Below are 21,420 nucleotides of genomic sequence, written 5' to 3'. Positions count from 1 at the left end.
AAAGGTAGACTTAAATAGTAGTCTCTTGATTAGACACAGGTGTGTCCCAAACAACAGAGGCAGGTGAAAATCATAAGTAACCATGGTGACTAAGGAGGTGCACAAAACAGGAACTAAAAGGAGTCCAAAACTAACCAAACATAACTAAACAAAACATGATGCGGACCACGGATCATGACACATTTTTATAGTCACTTATCACGTTATAACAGGGCTAATGTTAGCATAACCCTAGCTAAAACATAAACACATCTACAATTTACCGCAAAATTTTGGAATGGTTGAATGGAATAGTGGAATTTTTGTAGACACAAATGTGAACATGTTTGCTGTCACAGATGACAGCGTATGCTATTAATGTTTTCCATAGTTTGTTAGTAACCGTCGAAGAGTTGTGCCGACATGTCATTTTATACCGTGTGTAGTATGCGTGCAGTCATGTGACTGCCAGGTTTGATGGGTGAAACAGAGTGTGGAAGTTGCCTCCTAGCAGTTCCACTGTAGACACGGCACAAGAGCCAAGCGTGCAGTTTCAACAAAGTTTTTAATGTGCATAGATTTGTGTCCAACTCTTTCTCCAGCAGAACGTGACTGAAAAGTCACGTCCGTATCCTCTCTCCTACTCCCGGCCGCTTACTGTTAAAGACAACAGATGATTAGATTAACACGTACCACCTGTGAAATCTAATCACCTGCCAGCTGTGTCTCGCCGTCAGCAGTGCCACGCCCCCGTCTGATGGTGCTCTGTCCTCAGCATTATGGACAGAGGCGGTGACCTTTGCTCCTGCAGGCAGCGCTGGCCACATCTCCCTCCACACAGAGTCATGTGACAGTGTCTGCTAGAAGAAGTCTTTCTAACAAGCCGAAAGAACACATCTTAGCAAACAGTAATCAAAAGAATATAAATTAAAATAATAATGACACAAATAACTGTAGCGATCAGAATGAAACTCAGTGTAACAGAGTGAAAATAAACAAAAATACTCAAGTAAAAGTAAAAAGTATGTTGCATTAAAACTACCTCTGTGGACAACAGATAAAAAGGAGAATAATTTATTGTAACAATTTTGGATGCAGTTTAGGCCAAAAGTTGCGCAGGAAGTCTTCCAAATCAAGTGTCTTCCAGCACAGTGTCAAGAGTGTTGAGGAGATACCAGGAGACAGGCCAGAGGTTAAGATCAACAACCCTTCATCTCCTCCTTAGTGTAAGAGAGAACAGAAGCCGAGCACTGCCAGTCCTGCAGACTGTCAGACATGTGAGGATGGCAGGAAGGCGACGTCCGCAACTGAGGTCACGGAGTGTTCACATGGAGTCTTGGGATTTTTTGTGGAGAACATTTCTACTGCTTGTAAGAGTCAAACAACTTCTCCCTAAAAGTGAGGCAGAGCTTTTCTTCCTGTCACTCACATCGGTGATGTGGAGAGATTCAGCGGCAACAAAGTTCCACTTGGAAATAAATGAATAATAAATGATAAATGGGTTATACTTGTATAGCGCTTTTCTACCTTCAAGGTACTCAAAGCGCTTTAACAGTATTTCCACATTCACCCATTCACACACACATTCACACACTGATGGCGGGAGCTGCCATGCAAGGCGCTAACCAGCAGCCATCAGGAGCAAGGGTGAAGTGTCTTGCCCAAGGACACAACGGACGTGACTAGGATGGTAGAAGGTGGGGATTGAACCCCAGTAACCAGCAACCCTCCGATTGCTGGCACGGCCACTCTACCAACTTCGCCACGCCGTCCCACGCCGTCCCACGCCGTAGTGGCTTAAATGTTGAGCAAGTTAGGAAACAACATAGCAGTTGTGATGCTAATTTGAAAAATATGGTGATGCATAAAACAGTGTTATGGAAAAAAAACATGTTGGTCATTTTATGCAACCAAACAAAAAAATAATGTAATAATGTTATATATGTAACCAATTTTTAACATAAATTTCCTCCAGAAGGTCTTATCTTAGTCTATGTGATGTCAGATAAAACAAAAATTGAGCTGTTTGGCCACAATACCCAGCAATATGTTTGGAGGAGAAAAGGTGAGGCCTTTAATCGCAGGGACACCACACCTGCCGTCAAGCATGGTGGTGGTAGTATTATGCTCTGGGCCTGTTTTGCTGCCAATGGAACTGGTGCTTTACAGAGAGTAAATGGGACAATGAAAAAGGAGGATTACCTCCAAATTCTTCACGACAACCTAAAATCATCAGCCCGGAGGTTGGGTCTTGGGCGCAGTTGGGTGTTCCAACAGGACAATGACCCCAAACACACGTCAAAAGTGGTAAAGGAATGGCTAAATCAGGCTGGAATAAAGGTTTTAGAATGGTCTTCCTAAAGTCCTGACTTAAACGTGTGGACAATGCTGAAGAAACAACTCCATGTCAGAAAACCAACAAATTTAGCTGAGCTGCACCAATTTTGTCAAGAGGAGTGGTTAAAAATTCAACCAGAAGCTTGCCAGAAGCTTGTGGATGGCTACCAAAAGCGCCTTATTGCAGTGAAATTTGCCAAGGGACATGTAACCACATATTAACATTGCTGTATGTATACTTTTGACCCAGCAGATTTAGTCACACTTTCAGTAGACCCATAATAAATTATATTCATTCTTTTATGCCAGAAGAAGCAGCGAGAACATTCCCTTTAAAAGGTCTGATAGTTTCACAATGTTCCGCTCTAATTGAATAAAACTTGTAATTAACCAAACACCTCATTTGACACACACGGTAAACGCTGAGTGTCAAGGGAGCCCTTGTACTTGTCAGCTTCTCCTATTATATAATATGAGTCATCATATCTGAATGTGTGCTAGTTAACAAACGGAAACATTTTGGTATTCATTGGCTTCAGGTCGGTCGCTGTCTTTGTCTTCTCACAATAGATTGGTAAGATGTCGCTTGAGTGTAATGGACAAATTAAAAATAAACTGAGGACAGCACGACGTCTAGTACTGGGTCATTGTGAAACATTTTGCCGGAACCCTGATGAGACCACACCGCCTAAAGAACATAAGCACTTCAGTGTTCTTGTTTTTCAAATGCATGTGGTTTTGAAAACATAGATCATCAGATTGCAGAGGGTCTAATGTAATCAGCAAATTACTCGTCTCATGCAGGGTCATGGACGCCCACTGTATGTTGTATATTTATTTAATATGGCCTTCATTTGTTCTCAGTGGAGCATCTTGGAGGGATGTAAAAATATATATTTTACATGCACAACCTTAATAAATTGAATGCACAGTTGATATCCACTGTGTAGACCAGAGTTGTTCAACTGGAGGCCCAGGGGCCAAACTCGGCCCGGGAATGACACAGTTTTGTTCAAAACTTGGAGACAAACATTTTTGCAGCAAATTCCTAAAAAATGTCCTTAGTGCTCCTGTTGTACAGAGGAACTTGGACCACTGTAAACCCATTGGCAGATCATTGCATTGGCATTTGAGCCTTGTTAGCAAACATAGAACATTGGGATCCAAACTTTACATTCATATAGCTGAGGCGTTCCTCAGGGCACCCCTTAAGTCCTCTCCTTTTTGGCAGTTAGTGTCACGGCCAGGGCGGATTCCAATGCGCCCTCATCTTTGCGTCCTGACGAGCGCACCGCGGGCCACGCCCACAGGCGCTCTCTCTCCGCTGTGGGCGTGCCTCCTCCCGCCTGCAGACAATCTGCAATCTGTGCACATGCCCGTGATGAACGAGCTGCCTTCATAAGCCTGCTCATCCTGCCATCCCGCGCCATAATATAGTCTTCTGTACCGTAAGCCGATACCCAGCTTTATGCTCTCTCTCTCTCTCTCTCTCTCTACGTTTCTCCCTCCGTGTTTCATTGTTCTTCCTTGTCGTCCTCCCCAGCAATCTGTCTTCGTCCCCGCGTGATCGAGCTGTGTGCCTCGACTTCTCTTTTGGACTTTGGACTGCCACCCTAGATCCTCGACCCCTCGCATGGACTCGGACTCTGACGTCTCTCTCTCGCCCTGGACCATCTGCCTGCCCCATGGACTGCCTCGTTCCTTCGCTCTCACCAACATTTACGGTAAAACGCTCCAGTTAAATACTACACATAGTCTTACACCATACACACTCTTGGATTTTGTCACACTACATTTACTTAGTCATTATATTTAGTATTGTTTGATTATTTTATATATATATATATATATATATATATATATATATATATATATATATATATATATATATATATATATATATATATATATATATATATATTTATAAATCTCAGAGCTACATACTGCCCCCTGGTGTCTGAGCCGTCATCTCCCTTAGTAAAACATAACAGTTAGTATTTTTTTCTTAATGTGATTTTTGGAATCAAACTGTCACTGTAGCTTGTTTACTTCAGAGGCACTCAGCAGTCATTTGTTTAACTCCCTTAGTTGAACTAGTGGTGCTCTTTAAGGTTCCATTTTTGGTCCTTTCTTTTTCATCAATTGGTGACCCATGACTTCAGTTCAAAAAACTTTTCAAAGACTCACATTTTTGCAACAGATTCATAAAAACACTAGAATGCTGTCATAACGATGATCTTTGACTAGCTTTTTTGCAGGTCCTTAAAACAGCAGAGCACTCCTATAACTCTGACAAAATAAATGAAACAAAATCAAATGTCTATTATAGACGATGCTGGTTCTACGGAATAAACAAAATAAGACTAGCAGTGAAGGCAGAAGTACTGTCCCTTGGTCCTTAGCTTTCACGAAATGTGGCCCCCAAAACAGTTTTGTTTATATCCACTGTGTAGAATATTCTACTCCAACAAGGTTATTACCTTGCAAAATAAACAGAAACAAAACATTTGACATTATTAACCAAGGGACTATTGCTTACATCCTGACCATATACATTGACCAATACCCCTAAAAAGGAAGGCAGTGGAACAGTATATGTGCCTTGAATGTGTTATAGATCAAACTTCCCTTATAAAAAAAACCCAGTTTGCAGTAAAACCATTATACCATTTAGCTGAGGACAATATATTAAAATAAATTATCATTTGGGTCAATAGCCCGAGGCTGTCGAAAAGACAAAGAGGATTTCATAAAACTCCCCCGTAGCTCCTCCAAACCACTAAACCGGTGAGAAAACACAATTAGAATGCAAACAACTTTAACCTACTAATCTATGTTGTAATCATTCCTTCATACAATTAACACTGCAGTTAAAGGCCTACTGAAACCCACTACTACCGACCACGCAGTCTGATAGTTTATATATCAATGATGAAATCTTAACATTATAACACATGCCAATACGGCCGGGTTAACTTATAAAGTGACATTTTAAATTTGCCGCTAAACTTCCGGTTCGAAACGCCTCTGAGGATGACGTATGCGCGTGACGTAGCCCGACGAACACGGGTATGCCTTCCACATTGAAGCCGATACGAAAACGCTCTGTTTTCATTTCATAATTCCACAGTATTCTGGACATCTGTGTTCGTGAATCTGTTTCAATCATGTTCATTGCATTATGGAGAAGGAAGCCAAGCAAGCAAAGAAGAAAGTTGTCGGTGCGAAATGGACGTATTTTTCGAACGTAGTCAGCCACAACAGTACACAGCCGGCGCTTCTTTGTTTACATTCCCGAAAGATGCAGTCAAGATGGAAGAACTCGGATAACAGAGACTCTAACCAGGAGGACTTTTGATTTGGATACACAGACGCCTGTAGAGAACTGGGACAACACAGACTCTTACCAGGATTACTTTGATTTGGATGACAAAGACGCAGACGTGCTACTGTGAGTATGCAGCTTTGGCTTTTTTTTGCGTATGTACGTAACTTTTTTAAAATATATAAGCTTTATGAACCTTGGGTTAGGTGAACGGTCTTTTGGGCTGAGTGATTGTGTGTGTTGATCATGTGTTTGAATTGTATTGGCGTGTTCTATGGAGCTAGGAGCTAGCAGAGGAGCTAGGAGCTAGCATAACACGTACCGTACCGTAAGTGCGCGTCACGTACGTAACTTTTTAAAAATATATAAGCTTTATGAACCTTGGGTTAGGTGAACGGTCTTTTGGGCTGAGTGATTGTGTGTGTTGATCGGGTGTTTGAATTGTATTGGCCAGGGGCGGATTAAGAAATTTTGGCCCCCTGGGCCTGACATGGTCTTGGCCCCTCAACCCCCCGCGCGTGTGGGCGCACACACACGCACGCACTATGCAAGAAATACTGTATACTGTGAACAGACATGCACACTGTACTGTACAGAAGAGTGCACATACTGCACACACACTATTAGGTATACCACACAGACACTGACAAGCACAGGTTTCACACAGACACAGGGGGAGGGGATAAATGGCCTAAAAATAAACATTTTTGAAAATGATTACGCCCACTTCAGTGATGGTGCATTGGGTCATTTGAGAGATATTATGTATTGGAAGTTGGTAGCTATCATGAAATAAACCCCCCAACCCACCCAAAAAACTAAATCGGACATGATTTTTGCCCCCTTTTCCTCCCTTCTATCATTAAAAATAAAATAATATCTTAGGAAAACACATTGGCATAACGGCAGCTGTGCAGCAAATTGAGGCTCAAAGTCTGTATCTATTTGTGGTTAAGCTTGAGGAGAAGGAGAAAGGTAAAATGATAACATGCATCGGAGAGCACCACAAAGAAAGGTGTAGGCCAGTTCATGGTACATGGGCTGCATGCAGGTCAAGATAGCCCATTTCCAAGAATGCTATAGTGGCTGGACAGGCACTGGACATGTCCTGAACTCAGTGTCAGACGTGGCTGCCGAATACTTGGATGAAGTGAAGCAGCTGACAGATCTCATGCTGCCCCATCTGAAGACTGTCCTGGCCAGGCAGAGGATGGATGAGGAGACCTTCCCAATGGACCCTGTCAGTGAACAGGCTAGTAACATTGATGGCACCCCTGTGCACAACATTGGGATGGAGAGACAATGTGGCAAGGTGGACTACAAACTGAAGAAGTTGGGCACACTGAACGCAGTCAATAGGTCAATAATTTTACAGAAGAGCCAGGAGCTTCAGAGGTTTCAAGGCAGCAGCACAAGCAAAAAGGGAGGTTGAACTCAACTGGAGTAAATTCATGAAGGCAAAATTCGAGAGTAGGGCAGATGAGAAACAAGAGATGGCTCAAAGAAAGGAGAGTAAGAGACTAGACATGCTGGACACACTGAAATCTTTTGATGGCCCCTTCACGATAGTGGGGAAGTTGAAAAGTTCCTTGTGGATGAAAGTCTGCACAAGAATGCAAAGCTGCAGAGAATGAAGCTTGAGGTTCAGTTTGCCAGAGAAAGCACCAAGCTTCTGCCTAAAGTCAATCCTATCTTCACAATCCAGGTGACACTTCCCAGAAATGGCAAAAGTGCAATTCTCCAAGTCATAATGGATACTTAGAATTTTATGGTGGTGGTAAGTATTCATGAAAACAGGTAGCCTAACATTAGTGAATGGGTGAATTCTGGAAATAACCTAAAAATCTTACACAGTGCACCTTTAAGCAAGGGGTTTCTTTCGTGCTTTCAATTTTGCAAAATCATCCACCACATCATTGAAGTCCAACTCTCTTGTCAGCTCACTCTCAATTGCCATTAGAGATAACGCATTTAATCTTTTCTGAGTCATTCTTGTGCGCAGCTCATTTTTTACTCTTGACAAAAGAGAGAATGAGCGTTCTCCCTCACAGTTACTGACCGGTAGAGTGAGAAAAATCTGTAGCGCAATGTATGTATTAGGAAACGTAGGCTGTAGTCCAAAATGTATTATTGTTTTGAGCAGTCCTGAAGGGGTCCTCTCCTCATCAGTGTTGTTGAGCTGTATAAAAGATTTGAACTGTATAAGCTCCTGTCCAAGACTTTCATTGAGGTCAGATGGGTATGATTCAGTGAGAATCTTGGCCTTGTGAAGGACTGAAGCATTGGACTCTGTATCCAAAGAGAAAAGGACACTGAACAAATTGTTCAGATGTTTGTAGGCCTCCAGACGGTGATTAAGGCTTGAACTCAGTTGATCAATAGAGGCAATAAATGTCTCTATTTGAAACAGTTGCCTTCCCTCAAGCACAACATCTGGGGATGCTGATTCATCAGCAAACTTTTTACGTTTCCTCGTCCGTTCAGCCCTGTAAGATGGGGTGCCACCCAACATGTTTAAGGCTTTCTGCTCAAAATGATCAAATAGATCTCTTTGGGAGAGAACAAAGGTGTGCAGAGATTCCAGCAATCTAACTGCTGTACCAAGGTCCATGTCTGCTTTTTGAAGTTGCAGACTTGTGGCCTGAAATCTGGACAGAACAGTGTCCCAAAAGCCTGCCATGAAGGCCATCTCAAGTGAATCCAGCTTCCGCACTAGACTGTCAGCTTCAGTTCGTGTGTCTCGTTTCTCTGTGTCATCAGTGGAAATAACCTGTAGTGCTGCTTTTATTTTACTGTAGTTCTGCCACAGTGCTTTGGTAGATTCTGCACGGCAACTCCAACGCGTGTTGGATAAAGCTTTAAGTGTGAGATCTATGTTGGAATTGCCAAATACCCTGTCCCATCGGTGTGTGGATGCAGTTGTGAAGTTGTAAATAGACTGAATCAAGTCAAAATACTTAGAGACTTCATTTCCACATCTGTCAATGCTGTTGACTCCCACCAAATTCAAAGAGTGAGCTGCACATGGAATATAGTGTATTAATGGGTTGCTTTTCTTTAAGTGAGCCTGCAACCCATTATACCTCCCTGACATGTTGCTGGCATTATCATAAGCCTGCCCCCTGCAATTTGACAGCTCTAACCCTAGATTTTCCAACACAGACATGACACAGTTAGCCAAACTTTCACCTGTATGGCTAGTAATGGGCTCAAAACCCACAAAGCGTTCAACAACACTGCCCTCTTTGCTAACAAAACGGAATATGAATGTCAATTGGTCCACATGAGATAAATCTGGGGTTGAATCCACAATGATAGAGTAGTATTTGCTTGCTTGCAGTTCATCTGCTATAGCCTGTTTGGTTTTTGCACCCATCAATTCAATGAATTCCTCACAAATGGTGGAGGACAGATATGAGGTATTACCTCGACCCATCTGCCCAAACTTTCTGATGTGATCCTTTAGAAAGGGATCAAATTCAGCCAGGACCTCCAGAATACCAAGGTAGTTCCCATTGAGAGGAGACCCTAACGATTCATTTTTACCCCTAAATGCAAGGCCCCTTTCTGCAAGGAATTTAATGACTGCAACAACTCTTTGTAACACCTGCCTCCAATAGCTGCTCTCTGCCTGAAACTGTTTGAACAGGTCTGCATCAACTGTGGCACCTTTGGCGCGGTTCAAGACTGCTTGCATGCAGGTTATGTGCTCAGCACTTCGCTCATGTTCACCAAATCTTTCTGAGTGTTTCCAATCACAATAGCCTGTCACAAAAGAATGCGTTTTTGGGGAAAACAGTTTGCATGCAAAGCAGTAAACATTACCAGTAGAGGGAGAGTACATCAGCCACTCTCTTTGTACTCGTTGTCCATTGGGCAAGTGTGAAGTAAAATGTTCATTGTTTAGGCATCGGGTTTTGCCTCCTAGCCCACTGTTCCTCACAGAAGCTGGATAATGGCTGTGACGGTTGTGAAATGATTTTGCACCTCTTTGAATAAGAACTTCCTTCATTGACTCAGTGAGGGTCTCAGCCCATTTAGCGGGATCACTAGGTAGAGTTGTCACTGTAGATGGTGTTGAAGAAAGATTCAGCTCATTTTCTATGCTGTCCAGAGGTGCAGTGACCTCACATTCATCCGAGCAACTGGCTACTGCTGAATTGGTTGAATCATAAGCATCAGAAGCATTTGGTTCAGTGTCTACACTTGTAGTGGTCTCAGGATCTTGGGAGCTACATGCTAGCTCAGGTGCATTGCTAACCTTAGCTGAATTTGCAGTAGCATTTATAGAATTGCTTTCAGCAGATGTCTTTGTACTGAAGAAGCTGGAGATATTTGGAACACTCTCAAGTAAAACTGATTCCTTTTTTTTCTTTTCTTGCTGAATTTTTTTTCTAGCTCCTCCACTTAAACGTTTATGATCCATATTTCCCTTCTTTCTTTGCACATTGGCTCTTTGCCTATCACAACAGATAAACCAACTATGTGTGTGTGTGTGTGTGTGTGTGTGTGTGTGTGTGTGTGTGTGTGTGTGTGTGTGTGTGTGTGTGTGTGTGTGTGTGTGTGTGAGTTTGTTTGTGTGTTTATGATCGGTGCTGCTTCCTTCAAGTGTGTGAGGTGATTTAGAAAACTAGCAACCCAGCATCAACACTCCAAAGCAGAGAATAACAGCTTACTAGCATAGACAATTGAGAGCAGAGAATCAACTGATTCGTCTGATAGACAGCAGGAGAGCAGAGTGGTCAGTGATGATCGAATCAAGAAAATGTCTAAATGGCAAGGGAACAGACTGATTTGTACTGAGGAGAAAGAGAGAGAGAGCCAATTACAGTGAAATATATTCCAAAAGAGCCAAGTGACTAGCTGAAGGCAGGGACAAATGCCTTGGAGTGACCAACAAGAGTGCAAAGTACCAAATGGCAAAATGTGGAAAGACCAACAGGCAGATCTGCTTTTACCTCTTATCTTCACAACCAAAAAGTTGCTAAATGATGTTTTCAGTCGCTAGCCAGGTATGGCCAAAAGACGCGAAATCTAGCGGCAAAGTCGGTCAATCACACTGACAGTGAAACAAATATTTTGAAAAGATAATAATTGTACACCTTTGTGCACTTTAGTCTTCTATCTAAATATTTTCACAAAGGACACCAAGGCAGCTTGCTAGCTATGATGGGAGCAACAATGTCTGATAGACAGCAGGAGAGCAGAGTGGTCAGTGATGATCCAATCAAGAAAATGTCTAAATGGCAAGGGAACAGACTGATTTGTACTGAGGAGAAAGAGAGAGCCAAGTACAGTTAAATATATTCCAGAGCCAAGTGACTAACTGAAGGCAAAGACAACAGCCAGATACCTTAGCAGAGACCAACAAGAATTCAAAGTACCTAATAGCAAGATGGCGAGACCAACACAATAAATTGTATTAGGATTTAATTTATTAACGTTAATCTTAACAGCCAAAAAGTTGCTGAATAATGTTTGTAGTCGCTAGCCAGGTATGCCCAAAACAAGAGTCGCTAAACCTAGCAGCAAAGTTGCTTAATTGCAACACACTCTAGGATTCAGGGGAATTAAGGATAATAAAGATATTAATTGTACAACTTTTTGTACTTTTTTTCTAGTTTTTTGAGTCGCCAGCCATGTATGGCCAAAAGTCGCTAATTGAATGCCAACGTTGCTTAATCGCCAACACACTGGGACTCACTGAAGGACTGACTGAATAAAAAAGATAATTAAGATAATTGTGTACTTTTCTCTTCTGATATTTTCTCTAAGGACCCCAAGCTATCTGCAAGCAGCAATAATGTCTGACAGACAGGAGAGCAGAGTGGTCAGTGATGAATGGCAAGGGAACAGGCTGATTTGTACTGAGGAGAAAGAGAGAGAGAGAGCCAATTACAGTGAAATATATTCCAAAAGAGCCAAGTGACTAGCTGAAGGCAGGGACAAATGCCTTGGAGTGACCAAGAAGAGTGCAAAGTACCAAATGGCAAAATGTGGGAAGACCAACAGGAAGATCTGCTTTTACCACTTATCTTCACAACCAAAAAGTCGCTAAATGATGTTTTTAGTCGCTAGCCAGGTATGGCCAAAAGACGCGAAATCTAGCGGCAAAGTCGGTCAATCACACAGTGAAACAAATAATTTTAAAAAGATAGTAATCGTACAATGTCTTGTACTTTTGTCTTCTTTCTTAATATTTCTCAAAGGACACCAAAATGTCGCTATCTGCAGGCAGCTTGCTAGCTATGATGGCAGCAACAATGTACCTTAGAGTGACTGACCAACAAGAGCTCAAAGTACCTAATGGCAAAATGTGGAGAGACAGACACAATAAATTGCATTAAGATGAAGAGAACTGTTGCTATTATTAATCTTAACATCAACCAGAAAGTCGCTAAATGTCACCAGCCAGGTATGGCCAAAAGTCGCTTAATTGGCCACACACAGTAACAGAGAAACTAACAAAAAAAAGATCATAAAGATAATAGTTGTACAACTGTGTGTACTTTTGTCTTCTTTCTAAATATTTTCCCAAAGGACACCAAAATGTTGCTATCTGCAGGCGGGAGCGTGCCTATGTTCCCCGGGTCCTATGTTCCCCGGGTCCTATGTTCCCCGGTTGTTCCTGGGTCTTTGTATGCGACCGGGGAACTTAGGACCCTTTTTCTAAAAAAGGGTCCTATGTTCCCTGCATTGTATCTGGCGAAATTGCGAAATTGTGCCCTGACCAAAACCATCCCTAAACCTAACCTGTCACAGGGCGTTGTGGAGCACTTTTTTGGCGAAATTGTGCCCTGACCAAAACCATCCCTAAACCTAACCTGTCACAGGGCGTGCGGCAGCAGATAGAGCAACTCAAACGCGAACTTCCTTCCTTCGACAACTTAAACGCGTCTCTGTCATGCGTGTCTGCGTGCGTCTTACTTAGTCGCGCATTGGAAGCAGCGGGGAACATAGAACCCTTTTCTGGAAAAAGTGTTGTACGTTCCCCGCAGCGGGGAACATAGAACCCTTTTTTTTAAAAAGGGTCCTTAGTTCCCCGGTAGAGGGGAACATAGGACCCGGGTAACATAGGGACGGGGAACATAGGGATGACCCGCTGCAGGCAGCTTGCTAGCTATGATGGCAGCAACGATGTCTGCCAGACAGGAGAGAGTGGTCAGTGACGATCGAATCGAGAAAATGACAAAATGGGTCAAAGACCAAAAAGTTATTAACTGACAGCAGTGACAAATGTCAGACTGTAAACTTTCTCGAAAGAAAAGGACAAAATGGGAAGATGCTGATAATAACAGCAAAATGGAAAATATAAGAATTTCCAAGTAATGCTCAACTCAAGTGTGTGTGTGTGTGTGTGTGTGCGCGCGTTAAACTTCTTGTTGAATGATTTCAAATTATCTCTGAGTCTGAACTGAGGGAAAGGAAACCAAATTTTGAGCAGTCTCTCACAAGTTCAAAATACCAAATGAGGAGATTCTAAAAGAACAGACCGGTTTATGAAAGACTTGATGGGGGAGGGGCACAGCTAAGAATACTTGAGTGAGATTCTGTGATCCAAATTCGAGATAGAGCTTTTTGATAATGATAATTTGTCAGAGTAAGGTTGTGTAATCAAAATTTGAGAATGAGCTTTGTCAATCAATCAAGAATATTTGCATTAAGTTCTGTGATCAAAATTCAGAAACAACCTTTAATAATTGATAAAGAATATGTGAGTGAGGTTGTGTGATCCATCCAATTTGAGAATTAGCTTTGATAATAATGATTGAGAGCCTCTGGCCCTCTGTGGATCATGGCCGCGGGGCCAATTTTGCCTGGCCCCTTGGGGCCTCTGTGGGTCGTGGCCGCGGGGCCAAGTTGGCCTGGCCCCTTGGGGCCTCTGACCCTCTATGGATCGGGGCCAAGTTGGCCTGACCCCTCGGGGCCTCTGGCCCTCTATGGATCATGGCCGCGGGGCCAAGTTGGCCTGACCCCTTAGGACCTCAGGCCCTCTGTGGGTCGCGGCCGCGGGGCCAAGTTGACCTGGCCCCTTGGGGCCTCTTACCCTCTATGGATCGTGGCCGCGGGGCCAAGTTGACCTGGCCCCTTGGGGCCTCTGGCCTTCTGTGGCTCGCGGCCGCGGGGCCAAGTTGGCCTGGCCCTTTGGGGCCTCTGGCCTTCTGTGGGTCGTGGCCGCGGGGCCAAGTTGGCCTGGCCCCTTGGGGCCTCTGACCGTCTATGGATCGTGGCCGCGGGGCCAAGTTGACCTGGCCCCCTGGGGCCTCTGACCCTCTATGGATCGTGGCCGCGGGGCCAAGTTGGCCTGGCCCCTTGGGGCCTCTGACCGTCTATGGATCATGGCCGCGGGGCCATGTTGGCCTGGCCCCTTGGGGCCTCTGGCCCTCTGTGGGTCGCGGCCGCGGGGCCAAGTTGACCTGGCCCCTTGGGGCCTCTTACCCTCTATGGATCATGGCCGCGGGGCCAAGTTGGCCTGGCCCCTTGGGGCTTAAGATTATTATTTTTGCAAAAGTAGTTTTGCTTGGGTCGCGGCCGCGGGGCCAAGTTGGCCTGGCCCCTTGGGGCCTCTGGCCCCCTGGGCCTGGGCCCGGTAGGCCCGGTCATTAATCCACCTATGGTATTGGCGTGTTCTATGGAGCTAGGAGCTAGCAGAGGAGCTAGGAGCTAGCATAACAAACACGCAGGTGTTATTATGCAGGATTAATTTGTGGCATATTAAATATAAGCCTGGTTGTGTTGTGGCTAATAGAGTATATATATGTCTTGTGTTTATTTACTGTTGTAGTCATTCCCAGCTGAATATTAGGTACCGTGAGTATGCAGCCTTGGCTGCTAAACATTCGATAACTTGACCGTATGTGCGCGTCACGTACGTAACTTTTTAAAAATATATAAGCTTTATGAACCTTGGGTTAGGTAAACGGTCTTTTGGGCTGAGTGATTGTGTGTGTTGATCAGGTGTTTGAATTGTATTGGCGTGTTCTATGGAGCTAGGAGCTAGCAGAGGAGCTAGGAGCTAGCATAACAAACACGCAGGTGTTTTTATGCAGGATTAATTTGTGGCATATTAAATATAAGCCTGGTTGTGTTGTGGCTAATAGAGTATATATATGTCTTGTGTTTATTTACTGTTGTAGTCATTCCCAGCTGAATATCAGGTCACCCCCGGCTCTCACAGCATCTTCCCTATCTGAATAGCTTCAACCCCCCACTAGTCCTTCACTTGCACTTTACTCATCCACAAATCTTTCATCCTCGCTCAAATTAATGGGGAAATTGTCGCTTTCTCGGTCCGAATCTCTCTCACTTCATGCGGCCATCATTGTAAACAATAGGGAACTTTGCGTATATGTTCAACTGACTACGTCACGCTACTTCCGGTAGGTGCAAGCCTTTTTTTTATCAGATACCAAAAGTTGCAATCTTTATCGTCGTTGTTCTATACTAAATCCTTTCAGCAAAAATATGGCAATATCGCGAAATGATCAAGTATGACACATAGAATAGATCTGCTATCCCCGTTTAAATAAAAAAAATTCATTTCAGTAGGCCTATAATGTTGTTTTTAACAGGGGGGTTGATCTGAATGGTGCATCCAAGCTTGAACGAGGTATGATCATAAGAACTGAAGTGGTTTATTAAGAATCTTATTGGTTCTGCAGATTTTCATCAACCTAGTGTATTAAAGGCAAGTTCCATGTGTAAAGGGTTTTGGTACAAGAGTTTAGAGTTACAACCATACTCGCCAACCCTCCCGGATTTTCCGGGAGACTCCCGAAATTCAGCGCCTCTCCCGAAAACCTCCCAGGACAAATTTTCTCCCGAAAATCTCCCGAAATTCAGGCAGAGCTGGAGGTCACGCCCCTCCACCTCCATGCCGACCTGAGTGAGGACAGCCTTTTTTCACGTTCGCTTTCCCACAATATAAACAGCGTGACTGCCCAATCACGTTATAACTGTAGAATGATCGAGGGCGAGTTCTTGGTTTCTTATGTGGGTTTATTGTTAGGCAGTTTCATTAACGTCCTCCCAGCGCGGTAAGAACACACAACAACAGCAGTCACGTTTTCGTCTACCGTAAAGCAGTTTGTCTGCCGTAAACAGCAATGTTGTGACACTCTTAAACAGGACAATACTGCCATTTACTGTACATGCATATGTGACAATAACATCTACGGCTTTTAGAGAGTGCACAACTGCGCACACAACAAGGAGACAAAGCAGAAGAACGAGGAAGATGCAGCCGTGGCGACGCAGACGACGAGTAAGATGAAGAAATACGCTTGTAAGTTCCAAGCCGCAGCTGCGATTGGACCTGGATAGCCTCCGGGAAGAAGTAGTGGACTACCAAGTGCTTGGCAGTGAAGATCTTCCTCAGGAAGCAAAGATTGACCGGTTTTGGGCCATGCTAGGGAGAGATGGAAGATTCCAGACTCTAGTGCATTTGATGAAAGCACTTTTGTGCGTGCCACACAGCAATGCATCATCAGAGAGGGTGTTCAGCATGGTTAGAAAAATAGTGATAGAGAATAGAACAAGGATGGAATATTCAACCCTTAACTCAACAATGAGTAGATGAGTGTTATGTGTGTGTATATGTGTAAATAAATGAACACTGAAATTCAATTATTTCTTTTATTTATATATATATATATATATATATATATATATATATATATATATATATATATATATATATATATATATATATATATATATATATATATATATATATACACTACCGTTCAAAAGTTTGGGGTCACCCAAACAATTTTGTGGAATAGCCTTCATTTCTAAGAACAAGAATAGACTGTCGAGTTTCAGATGAAAGTTCTCTTTGTCTGGCCATTTTGAACGTTTAATTGACCCCACAAATGTGATGCTCCAGAAACTCAATCTGCTCAAAGGAAGGTCAGTTTTGTAGCTTCTGAAACGAGCTAAACTGTTTTCAGATGTGTGAACATGATTGCACAAGGGTTTTCTAACCATCAATTAGCCTTCTGAGCCAATGAGCAAACACATTGTACCATTAGAACACTGGAGTGATAGTTGCTGGAAATGGGCCTCTATACACCTTTGTAGATATTGCACCAAAAACCAGACATTTGCAGCTAGAATAGTCATTTACCACATTAGCAATGTATAGAGTGTATTTCTTTAAAGTTAAGACTAGTTTAAAGTTATCTTCATTGAAAAGTACAGTGCTTTTCCTTCAAAAATAAGGACATTTCAATGTGACCCCAAACTTTTGAACGGTAGTGTATATATATATATAATAAAATAAATATATATATATAGCTATAATTCACAGAAAGTCAAGTATTTCTTATATATATATATATATATATATATATATATATATATATATATATATATATATATATATATATATATATATATATATATATATATATATATATATATTATGCAGATCCCAAATACAGATCAGCAGGTACCAAAAGGTAAAAAAAGTTGGTTTTGCATAATATTACAAAACTAAACGCCAGATAATATGTCTGCTAATGGGTGCCATTTTGCGGTCCTTATACACACACCACAATAACACCCGTATGTTGAAGCCCAACATGTATTACTACTGAAGCCACATCAAGCGATGTGGCTTTATAACTTACCAAAGTCGTACTAAAACATGTTGACAGATTTATGTGCGCCGTGTGTAATGTTCAATATTTTCAATGGAATTTATAATCAGAAAAATACGGTATTTTCAGCTCGCCAAAATATCACGTATCCAGCATTATTTCATGATGAATTCACCCACGATTCAGAGCATGCCACGTGAAAACTTCTCAACTTTGTTTAGTGAGTGTTGCAAATGGACAAAGCAAGTACAGATCAGCAATCGCAGGCAGACACTAATGCGGAGTAGTCGTTGAACCAATTAGCTAAATGTTTTAATGAACCTTTGAAATGATGTTGTCAAGCTGTTTGTGGCTGAGCTGTTTACATTAACTTTAATGAGCAATGAGGTAGTCAGTCCGCTCTGCTTTTTGTTGCAATGGAAGTGAGTCTCAGATGGCGTGGTGGTGCATTTAATATTAAAAACATGTATACAGAGGGATTGTCTGGAGCAGAGACACACTAAAAAAACATTCCACAGCTTGCTGCTGTATACATACAAACACATATTCATATCCAGTATGTCAAAGGTCAGGGGGAAAAAATGCATGGAATAGATGTCGCTATTATAGGCTGTAATGTAAAAAAACATTAAAAAAATACATATGATATTTTAGGACATGTACCATATTAAACCAAAAAAAGGTTACAAGTCTACAGAATGTATATATGTAATGCAGGAGTTGCTGTCAAGTGATTTCTTCCCAAGCAAGTCAGAGCTTTTCTTCAAAAAATTAGTTTGCCCCAAAAAACGGTATTAAAAAATTAATGATCGTCCCACATTTGGGTTGGAGATAAAAAAAAGTGACGAGTCATTCATTTTTCAAACATTTGATATTTGATGTCACTGTAGCTGAGTCAACTTGCTGTTTTTCTGATGCTTTGGTGCTGGATCCACATGCCCGATGACACCCTTAATCACTTTAACAAGATATCAGATGTGTGCGTGCATCTTTGGGTTACGACTCAGAGCGGCGAGCCGAAATAAGGTCACATGTGAAAAAGTAGGCGGGCACTAGAGATGCGCGGATAGGCAATTATTTAATCCGCAACCGCATCACAAAAGTCGTCATCCACCCGCCATCCACCCGAACTAACATTTTATTAAAACCACAACCACCCGCCACCCACCCGTTGTTATATATCTAATATAGACGATGCAAGGCATTAGTGAGGTTAGAAAGGAGAAAGGAGACTGATCCAATGCAGCAGAGACATTCAATGCGTGCCACACATTAATATCTCTTGGCCACGCATTAGAGGCTAAGAGATATTAATGCGTGATAATATTATTTATCATTATTATAATATTATTGTCATTTCCATTAAGAAAGTGTTGACTATTATTGTTATTTTTTTTCCCTGGTCTTTAGTATTCCCTTTTTTAGTTTGTCGCGTACCACGTTTGCTGCCGGCGATGCCATCTTTTTATTTGTTTTTCTTCTTCTGTTGTGTTGTGTTGTGGTGTGCTGTGTCACGCCAAATTTCTTCCCCCTACAAAACCTTCCCTCCCCCATTTACTTCCGTGGTCATGTTTCCTCTTACGTCATTGACAGCGATCGATAGCACTTCGGCTTTGACTGCCCTTCGCTGGAAGGATACTTCGTCTTTGACAGCTGCTGGAATCTGAAGAAATCGATTATTGATTTTTTTTGTACAGGCGCGAAACAGGACAGTCGCGTGCGGGTTAAGGACCCCCGGCAACTTTGTGATTTTATTAGACGCAGCCCCGGAAGTAAATGGGGGGGAAGGTTTTTGTAGGGGGGAGACATTTGGCGTGACAGTTGCAGCAGTGCCTGATGAATAATTGCCTGTTTCAAAGAGTGCTGCTCGTTTTTCGTATGTGGGTAACAACATTTAACTATGTAAAAACATTTCCGAATTGGTTCAACTGCCACCCGCCCGAATCTATTTAAAATCTATTTTTTTCGTCATGCATCCGCCCGACCCGCGGATTATCCGCGGACTCCGCGGTTGTGTCCTCAAACCGCGCATCTCTAGCGGGCACACAACTAGCGGGGGATGATTTTATTAGGTCAAAGACAGGCAAAAACACGATACTAATGACTGTAAATCAGCGGTTCTCAATTTTTAGAACATTAAATAAGGTCCAAACTTGGTAGATTAGAGGTGCACAGATCATAACACCAGGAAAACTGTTGCAGATGGAGTAACTATATAGTATGATATGTGTACAGTATATTATTTATTTATTCATGTTTTATTTTGTGTGCTACCTTTTCACATTTGATACCGTATAAATTCCCGGTACCTGGGACACCGGTATGCATTATATATGTATATATATATCCATCCATCCATCCATTTTTCTACCGCTTATTCCCTTCGGGGTCGCGGGGGGCGCTGGAGCCAATCTCAGCTACAATCGGGCGGAAGGCGGGGTACACCCTGGACAAGTCGCCACCTCATATATATATATATATATATATATATATATATATATATATATATATATATATATATATATATATATATATATATATATATATATATATATATATATATATGTGTATATATAACATATATATATATATATATATATATATATATATACTGTATACGTATATATATATATATATACATAAATAAATATGTATATATATATATATATATATACTGTATATGTATATATATATATATATATACATAAATAAATATGTATATATGTATATATATATATATATATATATATATATATATATATATATATATATATATATATATATATATATATATACTGTATATGTATATATATATATATATACATAAATAAATATGTATATATGTATATATATATATATATATATATATATATATATATATATATATATATATATATATATATATATACATAAATAAATATGTATATATATATATTTATATATACTGTATACATATATATATACACGTATATATGTATATACAGGTATGTATACATACTGTACATATATACTGTATATATATATATATATATATATATATATATATATATATATATATATATATATATATATATATATATATATATATATATATATATATATATAAATATATATATATATATATATATATATATATATATATATATGTATATATATAGTCAAAGTTACTGTGGTTTATCTGTTATACAGTGCTCAATACCATGGTAGAGCGGAATATAAATTAGGTGAGGAAAAAACACAGAGGCTTTTTCATCCCTAAAAGCCTGTATAGCAGGTTTCCCTGCTCTTCTGTGTTTTTTCCTCACCTAATGTATATAAATATATATATATATATATATATATATATATATATATATATATATATATATATATATATATATATATATATATATATATATATATATATATATATATATATATATATATATACATACAGTATTTTATTATCATTGTTATTGATAAATTAGCATTGAGCTAGTGCATGATGAAAAGTGGAGCTTCGCTGTACGTTTGAGCGCCTTCTTCTTGCTTTGTTGGTGTGGAAAATTATAACATTACTTAGTGGCAGTCCGGCTAAGTCCGCCCTGAGTGCTTGACTGCTTGTTTCCTAAGGCTTCAACTGGACAAGATGTCACATGCAACAAAGGTATCAAAATAGGGCATTGTTTGATTTCACATGTATCGATAACCAGCAGTGCCGACGGAATTCGTTCATTGCCCATAAAAGTACTCGCTACCCATTCCTGTATGTCATAGATGTTAAAATAAGAAGTCAAAACAATTAATTGTATGTGCTGAAACAGAATTGGAAACGTATGTATCCAACCTAAGAACATGGTCTTTTTTGAGACCCATATACATTTCAAGGAAAAGCACATGGTAAACTCTATGCAAGCTACAGCAAACCTAGTGTTTTATAAACTGACTCACCTCAAAAGCGTCTCGGGACAATGTGAGAATCCACTCATGGAGAATATCATTAGACGTTGTTTCTCCACAGAGAGGCAATCAATTTATTTTCACAAAGTAAATAGAAAGGAACACAACCTTCAGTACATTTTGCACGCTCTCTGAGGCAATATCAGAAAAACTTCCTGTTCCAACTGGTAGAGCAAGTGTTCTCATGTTGGTTTATATAATGAAGGCCTATATAATGAAAAAATAAATAAATCACTT

At 40.9% G+C, this 21,420-nt stretch overlaps 1 long non-coding RNA gene across 1 annotated transcript; it reads right to left on the bottom strand.

Annotated features, from left to right (window-relative positions):
• Positions 1–553: 553 nt before the first annotated feature.
• Positions 554–21,329, bottom strand: LOC133638641 (uncharacterized). Its single transcript, XR_009823661.1, has 3 exons — positions 21,175–21,329; positions 693–854; positions 554–636 (listed from the first exon to the last, which is right to left on the bottom strand). It is a non-coding gene; the product is annotated as an uncharacterized LOC133638641 (long non-coding RNA).
• Between the last annotated feature and the right edge of the window lie 91 nt (positions 21,330–21,420).

This window comes from Entelurus aequoreus, linkage group LG21, assembly GCF_033978785.1.
Source record: "Entelurus aequoreus isolate RoL-2023_Sb linkage group LG21, RoL_Eaeq_v1.1, whole genome shotgun sequence".
NCBI classification, from domain to species: domain Eukaryota; kingdom Metazoa; phylum Chordata; class Actinopteri; order Syngnathiformes; family Syngnathidae; genus Entelurus; species Entelurus aequoreus.
This window is presented reverse-complemented; position numbering and strand designations above follow the sequence as displayed.